General features: G+C 42.8%; 1 long non-coding RNA gene across 2 annotated transcripts in view; it reads left to right on the top strand.

Annotated features, from left to right (window-relative positions):
• The window catches only part of LOC137380149 (uncharacterized), a 90,699-nt gene that overhangs the window by 14,324 nt on the left and 49,321 nt on the right, over positions 1-27,054 (top strand). Inside the window, exons 3-4 of one of the 2 annotated variants that reach the window (XR_010976985.1) lie at positions 1,170-1,233; positions 7,564-8,213. This is a non-coding gene — a long non-coding RNA (uncharacterized lncRNA). Of the gene's footprint in view, positions 1-1,169; positions 1,234-7,563; positions 8,214-27,054 lie in introns of those variants that run through there. The other variant, XR_010976986.1, reaches the window with a different exon arrangement.

Here is a 27,054-nt window from a genome sequence, read left to right as displayed (position 1 = left end):
CATAAAAATCTTTTATTCACAAATATAGACATTCAAAAACACAGACTTTTCATGGGCTTTTCTTGTGGTAACTCAGGGTAATTAGAGAGACATTTCAGCATGCCACCCTCTACAGGGGATCCGGGACCTGTGTGAGTAGGGTGAGCAACAACATGTCTCTGAAACCAATCAGATTGAATAATCCTTACTGAGGCACACAGAATCTAAACCAGGAAGTGTAAGTTAGAATATTGAATTCAATGTAAAATCATATACAGAAAGCAAAATAAAGAGAAGTAAAGAAAGATGGGATTAAGTGAGAGATAAAAGAGCCAAAGGTAAAGTAAAAAAGCAATTAATTTTTAATGATTTTTTAAAAATATCTAACAGTAATTAAAATATAAAGGAATGCAACTCGACACTTGTAAAAGTAAATAGTCAGTACCAGTGAGAGGTTATTTGGTAGTAATTAAGACTTATCAGCAGCTTAGAATTTGTTTACACTTGAATCAACAAGCCCTAAATTTTTCTTGTTTGTTTAGTGGGTGTCTAGTGGGTAAGTTCTGGAACTTTACGCCCTTCATGTGTTTCAATGCAGAGTCCCTCGGTGAGGTATTATTATAGCAAAGCTTGCCGGGGAGCAAGGCAACACAGTCAGCAACTTCCTGACTTCCATGTTTAACTGCGCATGTGTGGATGCCAGAAGTTGCTGTCTGATTTACTCATTAATAACGGTGAGTGCTGATAGCATCACCATTATCCCTATTGAAAAATTTGAGTCATTAATACTTTGGATCTGATATATTCATAAAATAATATTGTTACTTATCCTTTACATCATGTAGACCCATCAGCAGTTATAATTGAATTCAGTTCTCATGTACGTTTTATGTTTAGATTTCATTTTTATCTGTAACATTCAGGTAAAAACTAAGTATAGTTGATGGAATTAAGAGGGACTGAATAACCCACTCCTGTTCCTAATGCTCCTATGATCCCAATGGTTTAAACAGATTTGGTACAACCTTCTAGTTTGCCATATAACTCAGTTAACTCTCATCAACAAATGCAAACCTACTGTCTATCCGAGGTAGCAAGCTGTGCACATATACTTACAGTAATGTTTTGAAAATAAGGTTCAATATTTCATATAATTCTCAGGGATTGTGAATCTATACTATACTTTTCAGGTTTGCCAAAATATGTTAAGGACACTGAATACAGTGAAGAATTTGCTTGTTTATAGCATTGCATGTAAGTATAACCCAATCAATGCACATGGAAAGGATAGACAAATGAAAGAGAGGAATTATTTTCCTCGTTGAAGGTATGTAAGCCTCCATATTCTCATTGGGCACATGCCCTCGCCAAGTGCAGTGTGTGTGCGAGAATCTGACCATTAGCTCTCTTTGTCCATCCATGTATCGTCAATAACTTAAGAAAAACATTTGAGAACACAAAGTACTATTTCAATAATTGAAGATTTCTCCGTGACCTTGTTGTCTTTCTTAATTCATAGAAATTAATTGAGTGGAATGAAGTCCAAAACCCTTTACTGAGTGAACATTTATCCATGAAAATATAGTTCGATTGACAGAGTATTGAAAGTTTTTCTCCCTCCCATGTTGGTTTCAATTATAAAGCAACAAGCTGCTTTGTACTATTTTTGTGCTATATTAAACCTTGTGAAATTAAGAGGAATAAAGAAGTACAAGGTAGTGAGTCAACACCATCTTTGACGTGGCAAAACTGGTTATTGGGAGGGACAGCACTGAACACTATAATCTTGTAAACAGATTCCAAGGTTTGCAAATGACTCATACTTCATTTGCAGTACAACCCATAGGGTGTACAACACAGGGTTAGAGATTATCATCTGAAAAACAAAGGTTATCAAATGGATTTCAGCCTTTGTTCAATTACACAAACAAGGCTAATCTTCAGATTGCATAGGTCCCATTATTCATATACATTCAAAGGAAGTACTTTTGCACCCAGACACAAATAGGCCAAGCTTAATGTTATTTTCAGTTAGCTGCCTAATATCAATATTCCAAGCATTGTTTTGGGCCTGAGATTTCCTCTGAGGGGTAAGGTTAACATTGCTGTTGAGAGTCTGCTATCAATAATGCTGGTGGTGATTGGTTATTGCCAGTGGCATGCAATTGGATAGACCAGAATGATTTGGCAGAACCTGATAATTTAACATTTTTAAACATAGATAGAGATAAGGCCAATTAAAGGGTGTTTTTGTCATAAGGTTCATCTCATGTCCGGTACGGCCGAAACCTGGGTGGGGTGTGGTATGTGGAGTGGTAGAGTTTCTGCTTTGGGCACAACTAGCAATCTGGGTGTCAATTGCACCTGAAATTTCACTGGTTTTCTGAAATGAAGTTAATGGTACAAGATTCTGCTTAAATTCATTGTATAATCACAAACGTAAAATCTTCCTTGAACCATCACAATCAGGCAGTGTAATTGTTTTTTTTTCCATTGCATAAAAGGTACTCCTATATAGGAGTGATAACCTGGTGCAGTTTTATTAATACAGCTGAAAATTGATTTCTTACAAAAATTAAGCATTTTTAATAAGAGTGTCTAGTCCATCACCTGTTTTTTTTAATTTAGAGATACAGCACTGAAACAGGCCCTTTGGCCCATCGCGTCTGTGCCGACCAACAACCACCCATTTATACTAATCCTGCGTTAATTCCATACCACATCCCCACCATTCTCCTACCACCTACCTACACTAGGGGCAATTTACAATGGCCAATTTACCTATCAACCTGCAAGTCTTTAGCTGTGGGAGAAAACCGGAGAACCCGGCAGAAACCCACACGGTCACAGGGAGAACTTGCAAACTCCGCACAGGCAGTACCGCACAGAACTGAACCCGGGACACTGGAGCTGTGAGGCTACAGTGCTAACCACTGTGCCGCCCCAGTGAGTTACCTGTGAGTAACGTGATTTTAATACACTGCAAATGACTGCAAAAACACTATACTGAACCATTGACTAGTTTCATTGGTGTACACTAGACAGTTTTTTTAGTAAATTGAATATTTCCTAATATTTAAAATATTTTAAAAGGTGCGTACTAGTGCCTATTCCCTAAAGAAACAAGTTTAACTTGAAGAGCCTTCTCAAACAGTCGCAGTTGGTGGAAACTCACCACACTCATTATTTTGATCTGAGGACGGGATCAGTTTTGTGGGTAGGGCCAGCTTCTGGTCCAATGTTTTTAAAGACAGCGTTAAAGTTTACAGAAACCCAAATTATGCTTGCACTTGAAAATCCCTCAATTATTTGATCGATTTCAGGCAAATTGTGCTAGCAGACTCTCAAGGCCCCTGACTTTAGTGAAGATTCAGCCATGTTCTATTTGAGGGAAGATAGAACAAAGTAATTACTGTGTTTGTAACCGATCCCTATTAAGCTCTTGAGAAAACTTACCACTTTCTTCTTACCATGGACGGTTGTGGTTTTCTGGCCTAATCACAGGTAGAAACTGCCAGGCTGTCATTTGAATGTTTAAGCCAGTGGAAAATGGAACAAGTATTCAGGAGGTAGAGATACTGCCAGCAGAGGAAGATCCAGGCTTGTGCCATTAATAGTAACTACATTGGCATCTTGGAGTGTTGAAATCTGCAAGTGGCATGTCTGTACTGGCAATGGATTATTTGTGGATGGTTATCACAAATAGAAAAGGCACCCATTTGGAACTCAATAGTAATCAGTAATAGAGAGAAATGGATTGAAAGAATAGAGATTCACACCATTTTAAAATATACTTTCTACTAATTCTTTCGCGAACAGGACTGATCGTCCAACAGCTATTTATATCCAGTACAAGTTAGAGTTGATTGTTTTGATATTTTATCTGGGTGTTTATATTTGTAATGCAGTGGTCTTCTACAGTCTGGCTGGTCAGTAAATTAATAATGCAAAGAAGGCTGGATACTCAAATATTACATTTGTTACTATGAAAATGAAAATAGTGAGCTTATGTAGTGTAACCAGGGCTTCCATCAATTATGGCAGTTATTCCAGTTATGGCAGGAGATTAGAAGAACCTCCAGCAATTCTGGATGCACTTACCTACTAGACCCATTCTTTCCATATACCACGTAAAATATACCCCAATCACTGACTCTCAACAGGAAACCATAAATATGCCTTGATCTCAGTAGGTACTCAAATGAAATACCAGAATTTTTATTCATCTCTATGTCTCCGCTAACCAAATATTGCTGGCTGTCATCTGACAAGTTCTCTTCTCCCAAGGCTCTGCCCTAGCAATACAGAAAGCATTGTATCTTGTGGAGTATTTGATCATCTCTATCTGTGTTTATCCTGATAATTCCCAACCAGACAATTATTTGGCTCTTTATGAATGAGTTAATCAATCCAGCACCAATTGCTTTTGTTGGGAGCTGCTCCATGCATCCACGATCCAGGGTAAAACAAAACCAAATTTCTCATCATGTAAAGTTTCTCAGCAAACCTGCACCCAATTGCTCAGTGAAGCTGTCATGAAAGTAAAGTGGCATACAGAGATGCTGTCTGTAAATCACTCTTATGAGTTATCAGCTCATGCTAATCAAGGAAATAGTTTTCACATTACACACTAGTCAGACAATGTTCTAAACTCGAACCACTGATGTGGGAAATAATCCATGAAAATACCTTCCACAGTTCCACTCGTGGAACATCAGCCGTTGTATCTGTTCTTATAGAAGCAAGCTGGTGTAAACATGTACATTTTTTCCTGCATTCATTCACAGACAGAATAAATAGGAATATTTGTGTTAGGGTCACACCATCAATAAGAGGTCCAGTGAAATCACACATGTTTATTATTTATAACACAGTCTTGCATGCACTTTAAGAGCCCAGGAAATAGGTACCTTTCACTCACAGCAGGAGTCAACTTAAATGTATGGTCTCAAACCCCAATTTTTCCTCCAACAGTTACTTGCATTTATATAAACATGAACAGGATGACAGGAAAAGATCATCAGACCGACCACATACATCATTGGATCATCCCCTAAGCATGCAATCGCCTGGGAGAGGCAAAAGCCCAGAGGAGGGGAAAAAAGCCTGCAGCCAGTTTAGGAAATTCTTCTCTAATTCCCTAAAGGCCAACCACTACCTTCTCTGGTCAATTAGGGATGGGTGATAAATGCGGCCTTGCCCGCAACAACAACATCCCAAGAACAAATAATAAAGAAGTCAATGAAGGCTGCAGGACACCACTGTAAACCACAACTCCTAAAAATCCCAGCTAACTAGCAAATTACCCTTTATAAGTGGAAATGTCTCTTCCCTCAAGTTCCCTTTTAAATGACTATAGCGAATCCATAAAAAGCTTAATCATATCCCCTCTAAGAAACCATTTTTTCAAAGTAAATAGCCTTAACTCTTTAGGCCTGTCCTGATAACTAAGATCCCTAAAGTTAGAATAAAAGCAAAATATTGCAGATGCTGGAAATCTGAAATAAAAACAAGAAACGCTGGAAATACTCAGCAGGTCTGGCAGCATCTCTTGTTATCTTTTGCCCCACTCCCGCTTTATTTGCTTAAAACCTATTACATTTCTAACATTTGCCAGTTCTGATGAAGGGTCACGTTAACTCTGCTTTTCTCTCCACAGATGCTGCCAGACCTGCTGAGCATCTCCAGCATTTCTTGTTTTTATCCCTCAAGTTAGATGTCATTCTGATTGTCCTCCTCACCTTCTCCTTCAGAGTCTCAAAACCCTTCACCATGAGTGTGGCCCAAAATGATACACAGTACTCCAAGTGATGACGTACCAAAACATTATGTAACCCAAGGATAGTCCTTTTTGTTGAATAGTCGATGACTTCAGCTATACAGTCAAAACTCAGTTTGTCATCCTGCAAATTAGCCTAAAAGCCTATATGCTTTCTCTAGATCTACCTCATTGCTTGTGCACTTTTCATGAATTCAGAACAATTATCCCCAGGTCTCTATCTTAACCTATATCACCTTTAACCTTCACAGGCTATCGCTGCATGATATAAACATACTTGTATTATACTGCATTTGTCCACATTGAAGAACATTTACATGGAAATATTAAAATAATTTAACCACATTACCATGCAACTTAATGATGTGGTCTGAATTGCTAAACTTTGTCTGCACTTTTGGATCATCTGTGAGTTTATGAATTGTTCCATTAATGTTCTCATCCAAATCATTTAGGAAAACAATGAAGACCAATTGTCTCAATGCAGTTCCCTTTGGAATTGGGCGGGGAGAGTGACTGCCCTTGACATCAAGACAGCATTTGACCAAGTGTGGCATCAAGGAACCCTATCAAAATTGATGTCAACGGGAATCAGGGGGAAAACTCCCCACTGGTTGGAGTCCTGCCGAGCACAACCTAAAATGGCTGTGGTTGCTGGAGGTCTACGAGCCTAGATTAAACCCAAGGATTTTCACCATCGATACAGTGCTTCATCTTTAAAATCTGAGGGCACAGCAGCTTAATGTTTAAATGTTTTCGCTGTCTGCCATGGCCAAATATTAAGCATGTATATAAAGGATGGTACACCTAACTTGGCACTTCTCTTAATGCTGCTGAACGCCTTCCACATCTGCTGCCAGGTTCAATAGTTTCTTTGCAAAACAGTCCATTCCACTTTAATGGTGAGCAGTTGCCCTTTAAGAGCTGCTACATCATCCTGCCAATTTCACAGTGAAAACCTGATTTTAATATGTTATGGGAAGAGGCCTGCTTCTCCACAGCAGCCCACTCAGATGCCACGAAACCCAACACTGTGAAAATGGTGGCAAGTGCTTGTATGGCGTGTTTGGGACGTGTTCCCCATTAAAAATTTGAAGTCTCCCCTTGACCCTCTCCTGCCCATCATGACAGGTTTAATATCGAGACCTATGATTCTATGAGCTGTACTCAGAATCTCAGCATAATTACAAGCAAAGGGTTAAAGAGGAGAAATCTTCAGAGTCACTGGTGGTTATGAATGTTCTGCCTCTGTAATTAGCTGGGGGTTGTACCCACCAGTTTGTTGGCCTAGTACAAAATAAAACACTAAGTACTGGACATCCTTTCTAAAGATTAGGTACAAAAACAGCGATTTAACAGAGGGCAGAAGTGCAGGAACAACTAGTTGAGTAATGATGGGTTGCTGCATTCCTGTGAACCAGTAATGTCAGAATGGTGAGGCTGAACTTTAAGGCCATGTTACTGTCTGGCATGACCTGTAGTTCTGAGTGCCAATCTGATTAAAATAGAACAACCCTTGTAACCACTAATGATATAATGGAAGATCTCCTACCCTTTAATCTGCAGTAAAGTACCCTCACTTCCTTGAGGTTACCCTAATTCCAGTTATTCTAATAAAAGCTTTTCTAAAGTGTATAAGTGGACGGCCTCTGGCAAATGAGCTTAGCGGCCACTTAATGAGATGGAAAATATTCATGGATCCTTCGCTTTTAACTTTAAATTATCTCTATGGTGAAACCTCATTATTTTGATCCTTGTTATGCTAAATAAAAAGAACTTGTTCTTCATATGTTCAACACATTTAGAAACCGTGGCAAGGACTTTCACAGGATTTCCTGATGAACAACGGGAAGGGCCTCCTACTGCCTGGTGCCTACCAGTTTCCAGGCCAATGGGAAACACATCTTCTTAAAGCAGAGTGCGTCTGTTGTTTTGTTTTCCTGTCTGCACTATTAAAATTCTGTAGAAAAACTCAGCCTGAGAGTAGAGTGAACATACCCTGACTATCAAGGCTATCACAGGCCTCTGCCCTCTCGAGCAGCTTTATATTTCATTAAAAGCACATGGATTCCGTTTATCAATTCAATGAAAAAGAGCGTAAAAACGGAGCCTTGTGCAAGCCAGCATGCCCAAAGAAAACTTGATGGAATGGGAGTCGCTGACTGTGTTACCCAAACCTTCTTTGTATGATTGTGATTCTGAGCTAAACTCATCTTCAAAGACATCAGCAAATCTACAGTATCTTTACTTTTGCTATTTGATCTTCTTTGTAACAACGAAAATGAAAACAATCCAATCCTTATTCTGTCAACGTGTCCCTTTAGGAAAAATGTGGAACTGTACTGGGAACAATTGCTGCTTCTAATGAGGAAATCCACCCTGAAGGAAAATCAATCAACAAGGTTTCATTTAGTGTATTAATATCACTCAGCTTGCCAGCACAGTAGATCTATTCTGTGCTAGGCTACAGGATCAACGCCCTAACCACCCCTGCACCACCACCCTCACCTCCCACAGCGGCATAAGAACAGCTTATTTCAGCTCAAGCCATGTCACTAGGAGTTATCAACCCGTACAACTGGTAAACTAAGAAAGTTGCATTTGTTCCCAGTGGGGAAGACGGAACTTTGAGGAGAACAAATAGAATCATTCGATATTAAGAAGGAGATGGAGAAAACTGATCCAGATAAATCGATCACACTGACGAACGGTGAAATTAAGAGTAAAAGGGGAATTTGGAAGAATTATTTCTCACTAAGGGCAACAAATCTATGGAAGGAGAAATGAGCAAAGGCTATTCAAGCAAATAGTAAAAATGGGTTCAGCAAAGAATAGAAATGAATCTGCAGAAAGATTGGATTAAAGATTATGGGCTGGATTTTACGTCAGGCAGATGGAAGCTGGCCACCAATGTAAAAAAGTTGGTGGCAAACCCGCTTTCGCCGGCCCGGGGATCCGTCCCACATTTTACGAGTCCCCGGGCTTTAATTGTTCCAAGGCAGGACTTCCACCTGCTTGAGGGAGGAAGTCCTGCCTGATTAGCCGGCAGCTCTTTGTCCCAGCAGTGCCACCGGGAGTGGTGGCCACTGCTGGGACTGCAGCCCAGCCGAGGACATGGAGCCAGGACAACAGGCAAGTTAGAGTTGCCTCGCCGGGGTAATCGGTCACGCCCTGGCGAGGCAAGGGTGGTTGTGTGGCGGGAAGGGGGGGGCATCTTGGGTCCTGGGGGTGGTTGGGGAAGCGGGGTGGTCCTCAATCGGGCATCCTGTGCCCGTTTGTCAGGGCCCACCCCTGGGGCGCTGAAAGGCCGCCAGCTTTCACTGGGCGGCCTTTCATGTCTCCCGGACGCCGGTTTGCCATAGGTAAAATCCCCGTGGAGGTGGCCGAAGGCCCTCAAGTGGCCGTTGTGGCCACTTAAGGGCCTTGATTGGCCTGGGGTGGGCAGCCCGTTTCTCGCCACCACCCACCCCGCAATGCCGGCCCACGTAAAGTGGGCGGAGGCAGGAGCTGGTTGGAAAGGCCTCCCGGAGCTTCCCACTCAATTTTACGCCACCACCCTGCCACCATCCGGCTCACTGGGGTGGCGTAAAACTCCGGCCTATGACAAGAAGATGGGGTTGAGATTAGCCAAAAAGTGGTGAACTTGTTGGGCTAATAATCTCTTCCACTTTCTAAAGTCTCTGGTGTTCATAAAGGTGCCGTTATCCTTTGACATACTAGAAAGTAGAAATACTCAGCAGCTCTGGCAGCATCTGTGGAGTGAGAAATAGAGTTAGTGGCCTGAATTTTAAAAGCTTGCCGCCAATCACGCCTTCAAAAAAGGCACGGCACAGGCACGGCCTGTGCGCCGCTGACAAAATAATAAAAATAATCGCAGAAATCTTTCCAGCCCCTCTCCCACTCCCTACCCCACCGATAGCCTAACAGATCATTCCTGCCCTCTTCCCCCCCACCCCCCAGCAAAATACCTACATTGAGTATTTGATCTTCCACCGCAGCACGGCACCCCTCCCACCATGACGAAGTTCAGAAACTTTTACCTTTATTCCTTTCCATCACCCTCTCGACCAATCAGGTAAGATTTTCCCTCTCCCCCCACCCCCCACACTGAATTACTTAACTCCTCCCCCCTCCCCACCAGTGTCCCACATCGGATCTCCATTCGGAGATCGGACAGCGTGGGCGTGCTGGCCACTGTCGATAATACGGAAGTGGAACGGCCAGCGTGACGAGGTAGGTAACTATTCCTTGATTTTAATAAATTAACATATTATAGAGATGGTTCCATCACCAAGCGATGGGGGGACTGCCACGAGGCCTCGCCGCTGCCTCTGGTAATATTGGGCAGGCCCGTGGCGAGCCTCTCCTGGAGGCATTTTCTAGGGCACCCCCGCCACAATCCCTGATGTCGGGGGGGCTGGTAAAACCCAGCCCAATGTTTCAAGTTGATGACCCTTCACTTGTACTGATGAAGGGTCATTGACCTGAAACGTTAACTCTGGTTCTCTCTCCAAAGATGCTGCCAGACCTGAATATTTCCAGCACTTTGTTTTTATTTCAGATTTCCAGCATCCACAGTATTTTGCTTTTGTACAAGAAACTGGCTTGAGCTTTGCCTGTTTTACTGGCATAAAGCTTGTGCCGATACGGTGAGTGGCATGCACATGGTCATTCTGTGCTGGAAGAACTCTTTGCATCCTCATTGGCTACAGGTGAGGTCCCAGAGGACTGGAGAATAGCCAATGTTGTTCCTTTGTTTAAGAAGGGTAGCAAGGATAATCCAGGAAATTATAGGCTGGTGAGCCTTACGTCAGTGGTAGGGAAATTATTGGAGAGGATTCTTCGGGACAGGATTTACTCCCATTTGGAAACAAACAAACTTATTAGTGAGAGGCAGCATGGTTTTGTGAAGGGGAGGTCATGTCTCACTAATTTGATTGAGTTTTTTGAGGAAGTGACAAAGGTGATTGATGAAGGAAGGGCAGTGGATGTTATCTATATGGACTTCAGTAAAGCCTTTGACAAGGTCCCTCATGGCAGACTGGTACAAAAGGTGATGGCACACGGGATCAGAGGTGAGCTGGCAAGAAGGATACAGAACTGGCTCGGTCATAGAAGACAGAGGGTAGCAGTGGAAGGGTGCTTTTCTGAATGGAGGGATGTGACTAGTGGTGTTCCACAGGGATCAGTGCTGGGACCTTTGCTGTTTGTAGTATATATAGATGATTTGGAGGAAAATGTAGCTGGTCTGATTAGTAAGTTTGCGGATGACACAAAGGTTGGTGGAGTTGCGAATAGTGTTGAGGATTGTCAGAGGATACAGCAGGATATAGATCGGTTGGAGACTTGGGCGGAGAAATGGCAGATGGAGTTTAATCCGGACAAATGTGAGGTAATGCATTTTGGAAGGTCTAATGCAGGTGGGAAGTATACAGTAAATGGCAGAACCCTTGGGAGTATTGACAGGCAGAGAGATCTGGGTGTACAGGTCCACAGGTCACTGAAAGTGGCAACGCAGGTGGATAAGGTAGTCAAGAAGGCATACGGCATGCTTGCCTTCATCGGTCGGGGCATAGAGTATAAAAATTGGCAAGTCATGCTGCAGCTGTACAGAACTTTAGTTAGGCCACACTTAGAATATTGCGTGCAATTCTGGTCGCCACACTACCAGAAGGACGTGGAGGCTTTGGAGAGGGTATAGAAGAGGTTTACTAGGATGTTGCCTGGTCTGGAGGGCATTAGCTATGAGGAGAGGTTGGATAAACTCGGATTGTTTTCACTGGAACGACGGAGGTGGAGGGGCGACATGATCGAGGTTTACAAAGTTATGAGCGACATGGTCAGAGTGGATAGTCAGAAGCCAGAAGGGTGGAAGAGTCATTTACTAGGTGACATAGGTTTAAGGTGCGAGGGGCAAAGTTTAGAGGGGATGTGCGAGGCAAGTTTTTTACATAGAGGGTGGTGAGTGCCTGGAACTTGCTGCCGGGGGAGATGGTGGAAGCAGGTACGATAGCAACGTTTAAGAGGCATCTTGACAAATACATGAATAGGATGGGAATAGAGAGATACGGTCCCCGGAAGTGCAGAAGATTTTAGTTTAGGCAGGCATCAAGATCGGCGCAGGCTTGGAGGGCCGAATGGCCTGTTCCTGTGCTGTACTGTTCTTTGTTCTTTGTTGTTTTGTACACCACCCACCATATTGGTTAGAGCTGCTTACTAGCCCTGCAGACCATGTGCCTGAAACTGTCTGGCCCATTGCATATGCAAATGGGGCGCCTAACACCTGTTTCAGTCACATTTGGCAAATTAGTTTGAAAATAATCTCAGCTTGCACCGTGCATGCTGTAGTCACTTTCATCAGCCGATCAGCAAACCAGTGGTCCTTAAATGGATCTCTGTAGGCTGCCACCGAAAAGGCAAGTTAACTGTTTTGTACTAAACTTATTGTAAAGCCAAGGGGAGCAGAGAGCTGCTCCCAGGTACACATATAGACCACCAGCTGCTGCCAACCACTGCTCATCACACCCATGTGCCCCCCCCAGCCCCTCTTGAGGGCCTCTGCCAGCATCCTTTCCGATTGATTTTTCAAAGAGCTGGAAGGGACTGAGCTGGGTGTTGCTCTCTTGGCAAGTTTTCTCCAACTGTCTTTTCAAACCTTTGTCCATATCCCAACTCACTGTTCAAAGCAAAACCATAAACAATGTCAGGAGCCAAGCTTCCTGACCCCTATAAATCTTGACCTGTCACTTCTCTGTAAACATCTTCCCCAAGTCAAACTCAACCCCTGCTGGATCATTATTTGAAGACAGGTGTCTTCCAGTAACTGTTTACAGTCCAGACCTCTCAGTGAGCCTTGTAAAAAAAAAATCCATGGAATCCTTTTTGGTTTTAAACCTCAAATCATCAAAATTTACCAAAAAAAAGGAAGCACTTGTAACAAGATTCATTTTTTCTTAATCAGCATTTTCTGTCAAATATCATATTGGACATGAATAAGGGAAGGTGTGTGAAACACGAGGATATCCACTACAGCCTAATTTGAAGATGAAAATCCATTTCCTACATGTTTATGAATGCTATACGTACTGAACAGTTACAGGGTGAAATATCCAGTACCCTATGAAGTGCTATATAAATAAGATTGTGCACATAAACCCCTCACAATTGTGGATTTGGACTTTACTAAGATATACTAACAGTGGTGGACAAATAAATACAATGGCTACACCAAGGTCAAAATGTCCATTTCCACCGAATCATTTCACATTGAATCTTATTCAGCAGAATTAATTTCAAGCTGATGACGACAGCATGGTTGCTATGGGCACCACTTGATGATAATGAGAATAGGAAGTGGGAAAATATGAGAAGAAATCGATCATCACATCTTGGAGCAAAGTGCTGTTTCAGTGCAACAGGATTTTCTCAGTAAACAACCTCCAGCCCACGTTTAGGCAAGCTTGGGTGACTCATTTTCCTCATAACTGAGCCAGTGTCATCAAAAGCCTTGCTGATTGAACATCTGATGCACAGTGACAGCTGGACCACTGCCAGGTCAGTATTATTTCATTCACTGTGCATTTCGTTGAACAAGGCCTAAAAATTTAAGTGCTCTTCTTTCACACAGTAGTAATTTTCTTCCAGTTATGGAATTGACCTGAAGAGAGGTTTTTATGATTTCCAGTAAGTCATTCAGTGAGTTGAGTGAGACACGCAAACTGTCACAAGCACACGTTAATGTTTCATGACTGTAAGTTGGCAGTCAAAATCATGGCAGTCACTATGGATATTACTGGTGGCAATATATAATCCAATAATTCCAATTTGTCTGAACCAAAAATAGCCTCCATTTTGCACCCACTGAATAAGAAAAAAACTAAGGTTTGAAAGGTGGTGCAGTAACATGACATTTCAGAGTGCCAACAGGTTGTGCATTGGGGTGGCATGAAGTGAACTCACCAGCATTGTTTGCCACACAAAAGACTTCAGACCTCAGCCATGCTGCATAAGCCAGGCATTTCCAAGGATAGGCAACTTCCTTACAGGGGAGGGATGGGGAAATCAAAGGTAAAGCCACCCATGAGTACTTTTGTGGCCAGCTCTTGAGTGGCTTTGGCAGAGAAGCAGCAGCACCCTCTTGAACTATTACCTATACTACCAGTGTCTGCACCACACATTCCTTTCCAGTTATAATTAGTTAATTAAGCCAATGACTCAGAAACCACTTAATCACCTGATGAAGAGAACTCTGAGGCCATCAATGAATGTGTGAAAAAAGAAAACATTTTAATTACATTTTTTTTAACACCGATTACTTATTTGTGGTATTTACTCCACGCTGAAATGCACAAATACTGCTCTATTTTTACACTCTTGAGTTTGTTCAAAGAAATGAGGAAACACTGGGCAGGCAATGTTTGAGCTTCATACCTTTCTGCATGCCAGTCCTTAGTGTATAGTACACTCATCCTTTGAAAACCTCAGTTGTCAAGTGACAACATGGCTTTTGAGTCATTAATTTTATTGGTTTTAATAAGGTGAATGGGAAAGAATATTTCCTCTGGTTGGGGAGTCAATAATGGGTCAATTGAAAATTGAGACTAAAATAGCGATGATAGATGTTAGGAGAAATTTCTTTCCTCAAGAACTTGTTACAGCATGGAATACTTAACCAAAGGGAATAGTTGAGGCAGAGCCATTGTATCTTTTAAGGGAAAAGTAGATAAACATTTGAAGTCGATGATGAGATGGGATATTGGACGAGAGCAGGGCAATGGATATAGTTTTGGATTGCTGTTGCAAAAGAGCCGGAACTACACAATGGGCTGAATGGCTCCTTCTGTGCTAACCTTGGAGGAAAATCTCAGGGTTTTTCACAATATGTTGTGTAGACACCTATGTGGCAGGTAGAGCTTTATCTTCACACTCTTCTGTATGTTGATTCAGTGGAGAGATTATCTACTGCTCGCATTGGGACCAGCAATGTGATAACATTTTGCCCCTTTCAAACTTACAGCCAGAAAATGGCCTTGTCCAAAACTCCAAGTCAGATGATACAAAGCTCACCCCCATGGATGCCTTATTGCAGGCTTTGAAAACCTGTAGACACCAGATCACCCATCCACAAAGTCCTGAGCAGTCTGTGTCGGCATGACTCATGTTGGACCCTCCCATGTTTAAGGTTAATGAGGCAAGCCGCTGAAGCCTGAATGCGGCCCACCTCCAAACAAAGCAGCCAGCATTCACTTCTCCACTGGTGATTCTCAGCAACTCTGGATAGAATCATAGAATTATAGAACGGTTACAGCACAGAAGGAGGTCATTCGGTATGTTGTGTCCATGCCAGCTCTCGGCAAGAGCAACTCAGCTTGTCCCACTCCCCCACCCTTTCCCTGAAGCCCTGCAAACATTTTCTCTTCAGATGCTTATCCAATGCCATTTTGAAAGCCATGATTGAATCTGCCTTCACCACACTCTCAGGCTGTGTATTCCAAATCCCAACCACTTGCTGCGTGAGAAAGGTTTTTCTCATGTCGCCTTTGTTTCTTTAGCCAATCAACTTAAATCTGTGTCCTTTGATTCTCAACCGTTCTGCACAGCTCTCCCTATTTAGTCTGTCTGGGCCCATCATGATTTGGAATACCTCTATCAAATCTCCTCTCAACCTTTTTTCTAAGGAAAACAGCTTCACCAATCTATCCACATAATTGAAGTCCCTCACCCCTGGAACCATTCTCGTAAATCTTTTCTGCAGTCTTTCTAAAGCCTTCCTCAAGTGCAGTGCCCAGAATTGGACACAGGACTCCAATTGAGGCCAAACCAGTGTTTTATAAAGGTTCGTCATAACTTGCTTGCTTTTGTACTCTAGGTCTCTATTTATAAAGCCCAGGGTCCCATATCCCTTTTTAACCACTTTCTCAACTTGCTCTGCCACCTTCAACAATTTGTGCATGTATACCCCCAGGTGTGTTTGTTCCTGCACTTCCTTTAGAATTGTACACTTTATTTTAATACCCCTCTGCATGAACAGATTGTCCATGACTACTGTTAGCAGTTTGTATGTTTGTATATGCAGCTATTACCTAATAGAGAGAAATCCTTTTTTCAATTCCCTTCAAATTTTGTATTTCATAGTGAAGCTCTAATATTCTTGTATGTATATCTCCTCAGAATATTGTGTCCATTTCACTTCTGTGATGATTGCTATAACTGCGACAGTACTTGTAAACCTATAAATAAGGATGACTTGTGATTTCTATTTGGATTTGGCCTTGAAGATTTAAAAAAAACAGCTTCCTGGTTTGGCTGTAGATGGTTTTCAAAGTTAGCTTGTGCATTCTCATATTAACATTGAAGTTATTTCATAGTAAGAAGTTGAATTTTTTTTCCTATGAAAGATCATTTTGATATTACACACTATAGTGATTCACAGTTCTTTATAGGTTTGTTTATTTGTAAAGAGCTTTCGAAAACATGTGGGAGGATGTATGAAGTAACAATAGTGTGGCGTTGCTGCTGGCTCCACAGTGCATGGATGCTGTTGCCAAGTATACCCACCCAGTGTCACATGTTTTCATTATCATGCCGTACCCAAACCAGAAAGTAAACACTTTGTATTTTTAAATTTCCTTTTCCCTCTGTGGTGGAGTCTAATATTGTGCAGTACTGGGTGGGGCTGGTGTACTCGGCCTGTCATATTTAGTGATTGTTAATTTATAAAACCTTGACAATTAATCATTTATAGAAGCCACCTTAACAGCCATCTTTACAATTGGTCCTTAAATACATGCTGATCAACAGCTCATCAGTAGGTTGATGTCAGAAGCTTGGTTGTGATGTTTAGCAATAGCTAGGACTATCTCATGAAGGCTTCCATTTAAATACTTCCATGTGGGAAAGTAGTCTAAATAGGCAAAATCTGAAGTCAACCAGAGCCTAAGTTCTGAGGGAAGTTTTGGTCGAATGACAGCTGCTTATAAATCTCCAGCTCCTGCATTTGAAGAGATTAAGTTAATAAGAGGAGATCTGCATGAAATGACTTATTTGTACTTTTGATTCTTTGAAGTGTGGCTCTTAAAATGTAAAAGATGCACACAGGATGCAAGACACTTATTGGTAGAGGGAGATGTTCTAAGTATTTCAACATTATTTTTTTAAAGAATGAAGGAAACATACTGAAGCAGCCATTTACTCAGCAGTGAGAACAAAACAACAACTTATATGTATATAGCGCCTTTAATGTAATAAAATGTCTCAAGGCACTTCACAGGAGCATTATAAAACAAAATATGACACCAAGCCATACAATGAGATATTGGGTCAGATGACCAAAAGTTTGGTCAAAGAGGTAGGCTTCAAGGGGTGTCTTAAAAGGAGGAAAGCAAGGTGTAGAGGCGGAGAAGCGTAGGGAGGGAATTCCAGAGCTTAGGGCCTATGCAACTGAAGGCACAGCCATCAATGGTGGAGCAATTAAAATCAGGGATTCTCAAGAGGCCAGAATTGGAGGGGCATAGAGACCTCAAGCTGGAGGAGATAACAGAGATAGGGAGGGGTGAGGTCATCGAGGGATTTGAAAACAAGGATGAGAATTTTAAAATCAAGGTGTTGCTTGACTGGGAGCCAATATAGGTCAACGAGCACAGGGCTGTATTGTAGAAATTTACTGCATAGAAGGAGGCCATTTGACCCATTGTGTCCGTGCTGGCTGACAAGTAGCCATCTAGCCTGATCTCACTTTCCAGCTCTTGGTCCATAGCCTTGTAGATTATAGCACTTCAAGTGCTTATCCAAGTAATTTTAAATATTATGAGGATTTCTGCATCAACCACCCTTTGGGACAGTGAATTCCAAATTTCCACCACACTCTGGGTGAAAAAAATCCCCTCAAATCCCTAAATCTATGCTCCTGGTTATGGACCCCTCAACCAAGAGGAACAGGGCCTTCCTATCCACTCTATTTATTTAGAGATACAACACTGAAACAGGCCCTTCGGCCCACCGAGTCTGTGCCGACCAACAACCACCCATTTATACTAACCCTGCAGTAATCCCATATTCCCTACCACCTACCTACACTAGGGGCAATTTACAATGGCCAATTTACCTATCAACCTGCAAGTCTTTGGCTGTGGGAGGAAACTGGAGCACCAAGTGAAAACCCACGCGGTCACAGGGAGAACTTGCAAACTCCGCACAGGCAGTACCCAGAATCGAACCCGGGTCCCTGGAGCTGTGGTGCTAACCACTGCGCCACTGTGCTGCCTCTTCCATTAGATCTCCCCTCAGCCTCCTCTGTTCCAAAGAAAACCCTAGCCTATCCAATCCTTCCTCATAACTAAAATTCTCCAATCCATACAACATGGGCGGCACAGTGGCGCAGTGGTTAGCACCGCAACCTTACAGCTCCAGTGACCCGGGTTCAATTCTGGGTACTGCCTGTGTGGAGTTTGCAAGTTCTCCCTGTGTCTGCTTGGGTTTCCTCCGGGTGCTCTGGTTTCCTCCCACAGCCAAAAGACTTGCAGGTTGATAGGTAAATTGGCCATTATAAATTGCCCCTAGTATAAGTAAGTGGTAGGGGAATATAGGGACAGGTGAGGATGTGGTAGGAATATGGGATTAGTGTAGGATTAGTATAAATGGGTGATTGATGGTCGGCACAGACTCGGTGGGCCGAAGGGCCTGTTTCAGTGCTGTATCTCTAAATCAAATCAAATCAACATCATTGTAAATATCCTCTGTACCCTCTCTAGTGCAATCACAACTTTCCTATATTGCAGTGACCAGAACTGCATGCAATACTCCAGCTGTGGCCTAAATAGTGTTTTATACAGTTCCAACATAATATCCTAGCTCATTTATTCTATGCCTGGGCTAATAAAGGCAAGTATCCAGTATGCCTTGTCACAGACTTGAAACCTTGGGCTGGATTTTTCTCCGGACGGACGGGAGCTGGCCACCGACGTAAAAGTCAGTGGCGAACCCACTTCCGCCCAGCCCGGGGATCCGACCCGTATTTAATGGGTCCCTGGGCTTTAATTGTTCCGAGGTGGGACTTACACCTGCTTGAGGGAGGAATTCCTGCCTCATTGAGCTGCCGGCCAATCATCGGGCTGGCAGCCCTTAGTCCCAGCAGTGCCACCAGAAGTGTTGGCCACTGCTGGGACTGCATCCTAGCCGAGGACATGGCGCTACAACTGAAGGTATGCAAGGGTTGCCTCACTAGGGAGATCGGCCGCGCCTGGTGAGGTGAGGGTGGTAGTTTGGAGGGGAAAGCGGGGCATCTCGAGTTCTGGGGGTGGTTGGGGAAGCAGGTGTGACCCTGTGCCCGATTGTCAGGGGCAGCACCACCCCCCCTCCCCCGACGCCCGCTTGCCACGAGTAAAATACCCGTGGAGGTGCGCGAAGGCCCTTAAGTGGCCACTTGATTGTCCTGGGGTAGGCCGCCTGTTTTTCGCCACCACCCTCCCCCCCACCCCGGCCCATGTAAAGTGGGGTGGAGATGGGAGCAGGCCGGGAAGGCCTCCCAGAACCTCCTGCTCAATTTTACGCCACTCCCCCACCACCATCCAGCTCACTGAGGTGGTGTAAAATTCCGAACTCCATCTGTCATTGTTCTGCCCATCTGATTAGCCCATTGAAATCTTCCGGCAGTCTACAGCTTTCTTCTTCCTTATCAAGCACATGGCCAATTTTTGTATCATCTGCAAACCTCTTAATCACAGCCCTTACATTCAAGTCCAAATCATTGACATATATCACAAAAAGCAAGGGGCCTAGTACTGAGCCCTGCAAAACCTCACTGGAAACAGCCCTCCAGTCACAAAAACACCCATCAACCATTACACTTTGCTTCCTGCCTCTGAGCCAATTTTGGATCCAATTTGCCACTTTGTCTTAGATCCCATGGGCTTTTACTTTTGTGATCAGTCTGCCATGTGGGACATAACAAAAGCTTGCTAAAATCCATATAAACTATGTCAAATGCACTACTCTCATCGACCCTCCTTGTTACGTCCTCAAAAAATTCAATCATGTTAGTCAGACATGACCTTCCCTTAACAAATCCATGCTGACTGTCTTTGATTAATCCGTGTCTTTCTAAATGAAGATTCATCCTGTCCCCCAGAATTTTTTCTAATAATTTTCCCACCACCAAGGTTAGGCTGACTGGCCTGTGATTACTCAGTCTCTCCCTGTAGTCAGAGAGGATTAGAAAATGATGTTCAGAGCCTCTGTTATTTCTTCTCTTGCTTCTTTTAACAGCCAAGGATACATTTCATCTGTGCAAGGGGATTTATCCACTTTCAAAGATGTCAAACCCCTTATTACTTTCTTTCACTATGTTAATTTCTTCTAATATTTCCAACTCCTCCTCTCTGATTGCAATGTCTATATCGTCCCACTCTTTTGTGAAAACAGATACAAAGTATTCATTAAGAACCATACCAATGTCCTCCACGTTACCCTTTATGGTCCCGAATAGGCCCTACTTTTTTATTTATTTAGAGATACAGCACTGAAACAGGCCCTTCGGCCCACCAAGTCTGTGCCGACCAACAACCACCCATTTATACTAATCCTGCAATAATCCCATATTCCCTACCATTTACCTACACTAGGGGCAATTTACAATGGCCAATTTATCTATCAACCTGCAAGTCTTTGGCTGTGGGAGGAAACCGGAGCACCCGGTGAAAACCCACGCAGACACAGGGAGAACTTGCAAACTCCACACAGGCAGAATCGAACCCGGATCGCTGGAGCTGTGGTGCTAACCACTGCGCCACTGTGCCTTTGGTTATCCTCTTACTCTTTATGTTGTCAGGAAAACATGCTCTACCAAATGAGCATTTTTAATTCATCGGGTGGAAACCTACATTAAACTTTTAAAAAGGAAAGCCGGGATCCTACATTTAACTTTTAAAAAGCTGCCAGACAAGATGGTCAGAACAATTAGAATTGAAATACCTCACAGGACATCGAATTGGAAATGCATGTCTAACGAGACTGCATCCAGGACAATAGCTTGGATCACTGAGTAGATTATCCAGTATCACTCTCATTATCAGGACATTCAAAACCATCTTGAAGCATTCATGAATGGATATATACCTTTGGGGGTAAATATTGAAACAATGAGGCCCAAGAGAGATTGAGAATTCCTAGACTTGAATCTAATTAAATTGCAAACGAGGACACTGGACAATCATGTGACCGCCTCCTCATCTGTGAAAAACTAGCAGCTTTTTGCTACAAACACACAAGCTCCTGAGACTTTGAAGCAGAACCCATGGTGGGGGGGGGGGGTGGGGGGGTGGGGGTGTCTATCTCTCTCTCTCTCTCCCTCTTCCACTCTCTCCAGGTGACCTTGGGGCATTCGAAGCTTGTCTGTTGGCTGGAAAAGGTCTAAGACAAAGACCCCTGGGAAGAAGACCACCCCCTCGACTGTCTCCAAGAGTGTCAGAACTCCAGATTCATCCGGAAGACAACTGAATTTACAGACACTGCATATTATTTTTATTTGTTCTGATATTTAATCCAACCCAGACTATTCCTCATCACTCTGACATCTATGTGAGTGAGTGTGAGAGAGAGAGAGAGAGAGTGAGAGAGTGATAGAGAAAATGAAAGTGTCGTGTAGTTTATTATTTTATTTAGATCGGGCTTTTGGTTAAGTATGGTATGGTCAAGTGAGGAGGGGTTGAAGCCTTCCCACTTTTTCCCATCCTTGTTAGACCACAACAGGTTTAATTCTTTCTTAAAGTGGATGTACTGGCCAATTTTGTAGATGTTTAATTACTTCGTTGCTATGATCATAACAAGAACCAATCGTTTTCTTGAGTTGAGAAAGAGTTTAACTTTATTGTATCTAAACTGAACTAATAAAATAATAATGCTCCAACTTTCACTCACAGGCACACACTAAAGGTTTACACACACACAAATACATTACAGAGTGGGAAAAGGTAGATTGGTTGAGTTAGAATTCATAAAAAGGTATACAGGCTGTGGAGTTTGGTGATTTGGCTGTCTTCTAGCTGAATTCCATGGTCCTGAGGCTTTTAGTTTGAAGAGATAGATGACTGGTTCGATGGGTCTTTTGGAGATAGTAATGCAGATGATTTCCTCCAAAGGGGTTTCAAATTGTAGACAGAATGTGCAAAGGTGCTCAGTCAACAAGCCGGATTTGAAAGCTTTCAGGCTGGAATGGAGGGAGAGAGAGAGGGACCCCCACTTAGGGTCTGCTCATGTCAGAGTCCAGTTGCTTCTCCTCTGCTGCAGAGAAAACACCAGTTTAAAACCACAGATGGGGAGGAGCTTGACACATGACAGTCACTCAGTGATTCAAACATAGCAGTTAGTGGTATTTCTTCTTGCTAAAAGAAAGAGAACAAACAGTTGCTTCTAACTTCCTGAGTCTTGGTTCTTGTTGGGAAATGTTGTCTCCTGCAACACAGTCCTTTGCAATATCAGATACAGTGCTGCAAACTGGGTGATCATCTTAAGCTGAAGGGATGACTTTGCCGACAGCTTGTCTTTTTAAAATATCTTTAAAAAATATAAATTCTGGTCTCCCGTCAGTGGACCAAAGAAAATCACTCAAAAAAACACATTGGCTTAACAAGTACAATAAACTCACCTCTTTCTTGCTTAAACTCAAGAAAACCTGTCTGATTTTAGTTTTTTTCACAAAAGTGAAAGGTAAAGCACTCACTGAAGTGGTAAGCACATCCACTGTTTGAAAAGGAATAAACCCTGTTGTGGTGAAAGAAGGAGACAGACTAGAGGGGAGCCTTGTGACCCCTCCCCACCTGATTGTAACAATGCATTTATAAAAATCTTTGCGTTTTTCTTGGTTCTACTTGCTAATATTTTTCATGCCTTCTCTTTGCTTTCCTAATTTCCTTTTTAATTTCACCTCTACACTTTTTATACTCCTCTAGGTTTTCTGCAATATTGAGTCCTCAGTATCTGTCATAGGCTTCCCTTTTTTTCTTTATCCTCGCCTTTAAGCCCATTGACATCCAGGGGGCTCTGGATTTGTTAGTCCCACCCTTTTTCTTTAAGGGAACATACTTGCTCTGAACCAGGCCAAATGGAATTCAACTTGGAGAAGTGTGAGGTGATACATTTGGGGAGGTCAAACAAGTCAAAGGAATACACGATTAATGGGAAAATACTGAGAAGTTTAGAGGAAATGAGGGACCTTGGAGTGAATGTCCACAGATCCCTCAAGGTAGCAGGACAGGTCGATAAGGTGGTTAAAAAGGCATATGGAATCCTTTCCTTTATTAGCCAAGGTATAGAATATAAGTGCAGGGAGGCTATGCTGAAACAATATACATCATTGGTTAGGGCACAACTTGAGTACTGTGTGCAGTTCTGGTCACCTCATTACAGAAAGGATGCAATTGCACTGGAGAGGGTACAGAGGAGAATTACGAGGATGTTGCCGGGACTGGAAAATGCAGCTGTGAGGAAAGATTGGATAGGTTGGGGTTGTTCTCCTTCAAATAGAGAAGTTTGAGGGGAGATCTGATTGAAATGTACAAAATTTTGAGGGGCCTGGACAGAGTGGAGGTGAAGGGTCTATTCATCTTAGCAGAGGGGTCAGTGAGTAGGGGGCATAGATTTAAAGTGATAGGTAGAAAGATTAGAGGGGAGATGAGGAAAAGCTTTTTCACCCAGAGGGTGGTGATGCCCTGGAACTCACTGCCTGAAAGGGTAGTTGAGGCAGAAACCCTCAACTCATTCAAAAGGAGTCTGGATATGTACCTCAAGTGCTGCAATCTGCAGGGCTACAGACCAAATGCTGGAAGGTGGGATTAGAATGGGTGGATCGTTTTTCGGCCAGCACAGACACAATGGGCCAAGTGGCCTCTTTCCGTGCCTTAAACTTTCTATGATTTTATGATTCTAACCCTAGCTATCTCTTTCTTGAAAGCTGATCTGGTACTGATTTAGTTTCAAGTAACTGTTCCCTGTCCACTTGAGCTAAATCACATCTCAGCTTAGTAAAATTAGCTTTTCCTCACTTGGACACTTTTATTCCTGGTCTATCTTTGTCCTTTTTCATAACTACCCTAAATCTAACTGAATTATGATCACTTCCATCAAAGTGCTCCCAAACTAATACCCCTTCCAGCTGCCCAGCTTCATTCGCTAAAACTATATGTCCAGAACCATCCCCTCTCTTGTTGGCCTTGCTACCTTGCCTTTCACACCAATTCTATCCCAGTTTAATATAAGGGTAGTTGAAATGCCCCACTATGATTGCCCTATTGTTTTTGCACTTCTCAGAGATTTCCCTACATATTTGCTCTTCTATCTCCCTCTGACTGTTTGGGGGTGTATAGTACACTCCCTGTAATGTGATTGCTCCTTTTTATTCTTCACGTCAACCCATATGGCCTCATTAGATGATCTTTCTACAATTGGCTGGATTTTCAATCCCAGGTTGGGAACTGGAAATGGGGGTTGATTCCGGGTCCCAACAGGGATTTTCAAATCTTTAGCCAATTAACAGCCAGGGAGTGGACTTGCCATTCAATCAGGGACAGCAGGCAAGCTCCCGACGCTGAAGGGCAAAGGGGAGGCCCTCCAGCACTCTGTGAGTGTGTGAGTGGCAGCCCCATCGGCTGAGGTGGGAGCTGGCAATCTGAAGATGGAGACTGCGAGGGACAAGAGAAGTTGTTACGACCAGATGAGAAGGTCTAGGGGTTCCCTCTCAGCCTTTGTCTGGTTTAACCGTAACAGGGTTTAATTCAAAAAACACCGTCTTTTTAGCTTCCCCCTCAGTGAATCCTTGTTCACTGCTCCAATTGTAAGGCAAAGAAATCAATTCAGACAGGTTTTCTTAGATTTTAAACAAGAAAGGTAGAAGCTTATTAATCTTAAACTCTAATCCGGTTACCCACTACGAATATGCGACACAACCACCATAGCTTGCATACACGATAAACACACAAGCAGATAGTGACAGAAAAGTAGAAAAGAATAAAGGGGAAAAGTTTGAGGCAATAGATGGGTTTCTATTTTACTGTCCTTTGAGTTTGCTGTGAAGTCTTTGGCTGCCAATCAGACTTGCAATTCGTTGGGGCCCAGTGCACGCTTCAACTTGTTTTGAGGTCGGAGTCTTCTCTCTGTTGAGAGAAGCTCTCAGATTTGTGGATGCCCCTTAGTGACTCCAGCTGCAGCTCAAGCTCCAAGATGTAGAGCTCGAGTTAGCTCTAGCTGGCAACATTTCCTGCACATGTGGTCATCCAGGCCTCAAGAAGCAACCAGGATTTCCCACCTGGCACAGGATGTGCATTCCATGGGGCTGAGGTTCCTTGCATGCCTTTACTTTCTAGACTATTATTTGGAAGCACTTACTAGGTGATAGGTAAACGGGACTTGATGCGAGTTAAGACACAGGCAGCAGTGTTTTGGATGATCTCACGTTTACGGAGGGTAGAATGTGGGAGACCAGCCGGGAGCAAGTTATTCAAGTCTAGGATAACAAAGGCATGAATGAGGATTTCAGCAGCAGATGAACTGAGACAGGGGAGAAGTCAGGCGACGTTATGGAGGTGGAAATAGGCGGTCTTAATGATGGCTTGGCTATGTCGTGGGAGCTCATCTTTGGATCAAACATGATACCAAGGTTGCAAACAGATTGGTTTAATCTCAGACTTTGCCTGGGAGAGGGATGGAGTCAATAACTAGGGAAGGGAGTTTGGAGTGAAGACCAAAAACAATGGCTTCAGTCTTCCTAATATTTAATTGGAGGAAATTTGTGCTGATGTTGGATAGGTAATCTGATAATTTAGCAACAGTGGAGGAGTCAAGAAACATAACTAACATTTAAATGACATCAAAAAACATAAATGAAAAGCTTTAATTTAATCTCTGATTTTGACTTAATATCTTGGAGGTAGTCTTGACTGCATTGATTCTTTTGGGGTGGCACCAGCACCATTATAACTTCAATCTAGCCTGTCTGCCAGGAACCTGACAATATCAGATCAGCTGCACAATTTACACTCCACCAGGCTGAGGGGGGGGACCTGATTGAGGTGTACAAAATTATGAGGGGCATAGATAGGATAGATAGGAAGAAACTTTTTCCCTTAGCGCAGATGTCAATAAACAGCGGGCATAGATTTAAGGTAAGGGACATGAGGTTTAGAGGGGATTTGAGGAAAAAAATTTTCACCCAGAGGGTGGTTGGAATCTGGAACACATTGCCTGAAGGGGTGGTTGAGGCAGGAACCCTCACAACATTTAAGAAGTATTTAGATGAGCACGTGAAATGCCATAGCATACAAGGCTACGGGCCAAGTGCTGGAAAATGGGATTAGAATAGATAGGCGCTTGATGGCTGGCACAGACATGATGAGCCGAAGGGCCTGTTTCTGTGCTGTAAAACTCTATGACTTCAATGGAAGTAAAATTGGACCAGCTGTAAAACAGCCGGCCAATCTGATCCTGTCAATTTCCCATGGACAAGTTAGCTTAAAATGATCCCTCTAATCTAGGCTGGTACTTTAGTTTAGTACTGAGGAAAAACCGTGTTGTCAAAAGTACTGTTCTGATGAAATGTTAAACAGGGGTTCCATCTGCCTTTTGTGATCATTCAGGTGGATTGCAAGGATCCCCCTAGTACCGCTTGATGAAGATCAGGGAGTTCTCCCAGAAACATTCTTCTGCACTACATTCTTCCCTCAAATATCTCCACAAAATAGATATTCATCTCATTCATCTGTGAGACCCTGATGTGTCCAAAATGGCTGCTGCATTTGCCTGCATAGAAACAGGAGCTGCACTTCCAAGTAATTCATTGTGCATTCATTTGGGGGCAGACTAAGAGATGTCATAATATGCAAATAAATCCAAGTTCCTTCTTTATCTTGTAATAGATACCGTTGTAAAACTGTGTTTATGTGGATTTTAGCTATGCTTTCTTTCAATGTTTTTTAGAATGGTGGCTACTGGTCTGCAATCATCTCCACTTAATCTCTTGGCTTGAATTTAGCGAAGAAGAATATAAACAGGGTACTTTCTGTTTAGCTTCTGTGACAGATCCTGAATTTGTTTATCACTGTTTGTGCTTGACTTTAAATTGTGGTTGGTAGAAATATAGTTTTGCATAATACTACAGTTCAGACATCTTCTATTCATGTCTAAGAGGTAGATCATAAGCAGACCAAGACGTCCATGAATTGAAATGTGTAACCTTATAGGTGTCTTTTGTAAAGTTAAAACAAATGCATTTATATAGCGCTTTTCACAACCTCAGCACGTCCCAAAGAGCT

Source organism: Heterodontus francisci, chromosome 19 (assembly GCF_036365525.1).
Source record: "Heterodontus francisci isolate sHetFra1 chromosome 19, sHetFra1.hap1, whole genome shotgun sequence".
Taxonomy (NCBI): domain Eukaryota; kingdom Metazoa; phylum Chordata; class Chondrichthyes; order Heterodontiformes; family Heterodontidae; genus Heterodontus; species Heterodontus francisci.
This window is presented reverse-complemented; position numbering and strand designations above follow the sequence as displayed.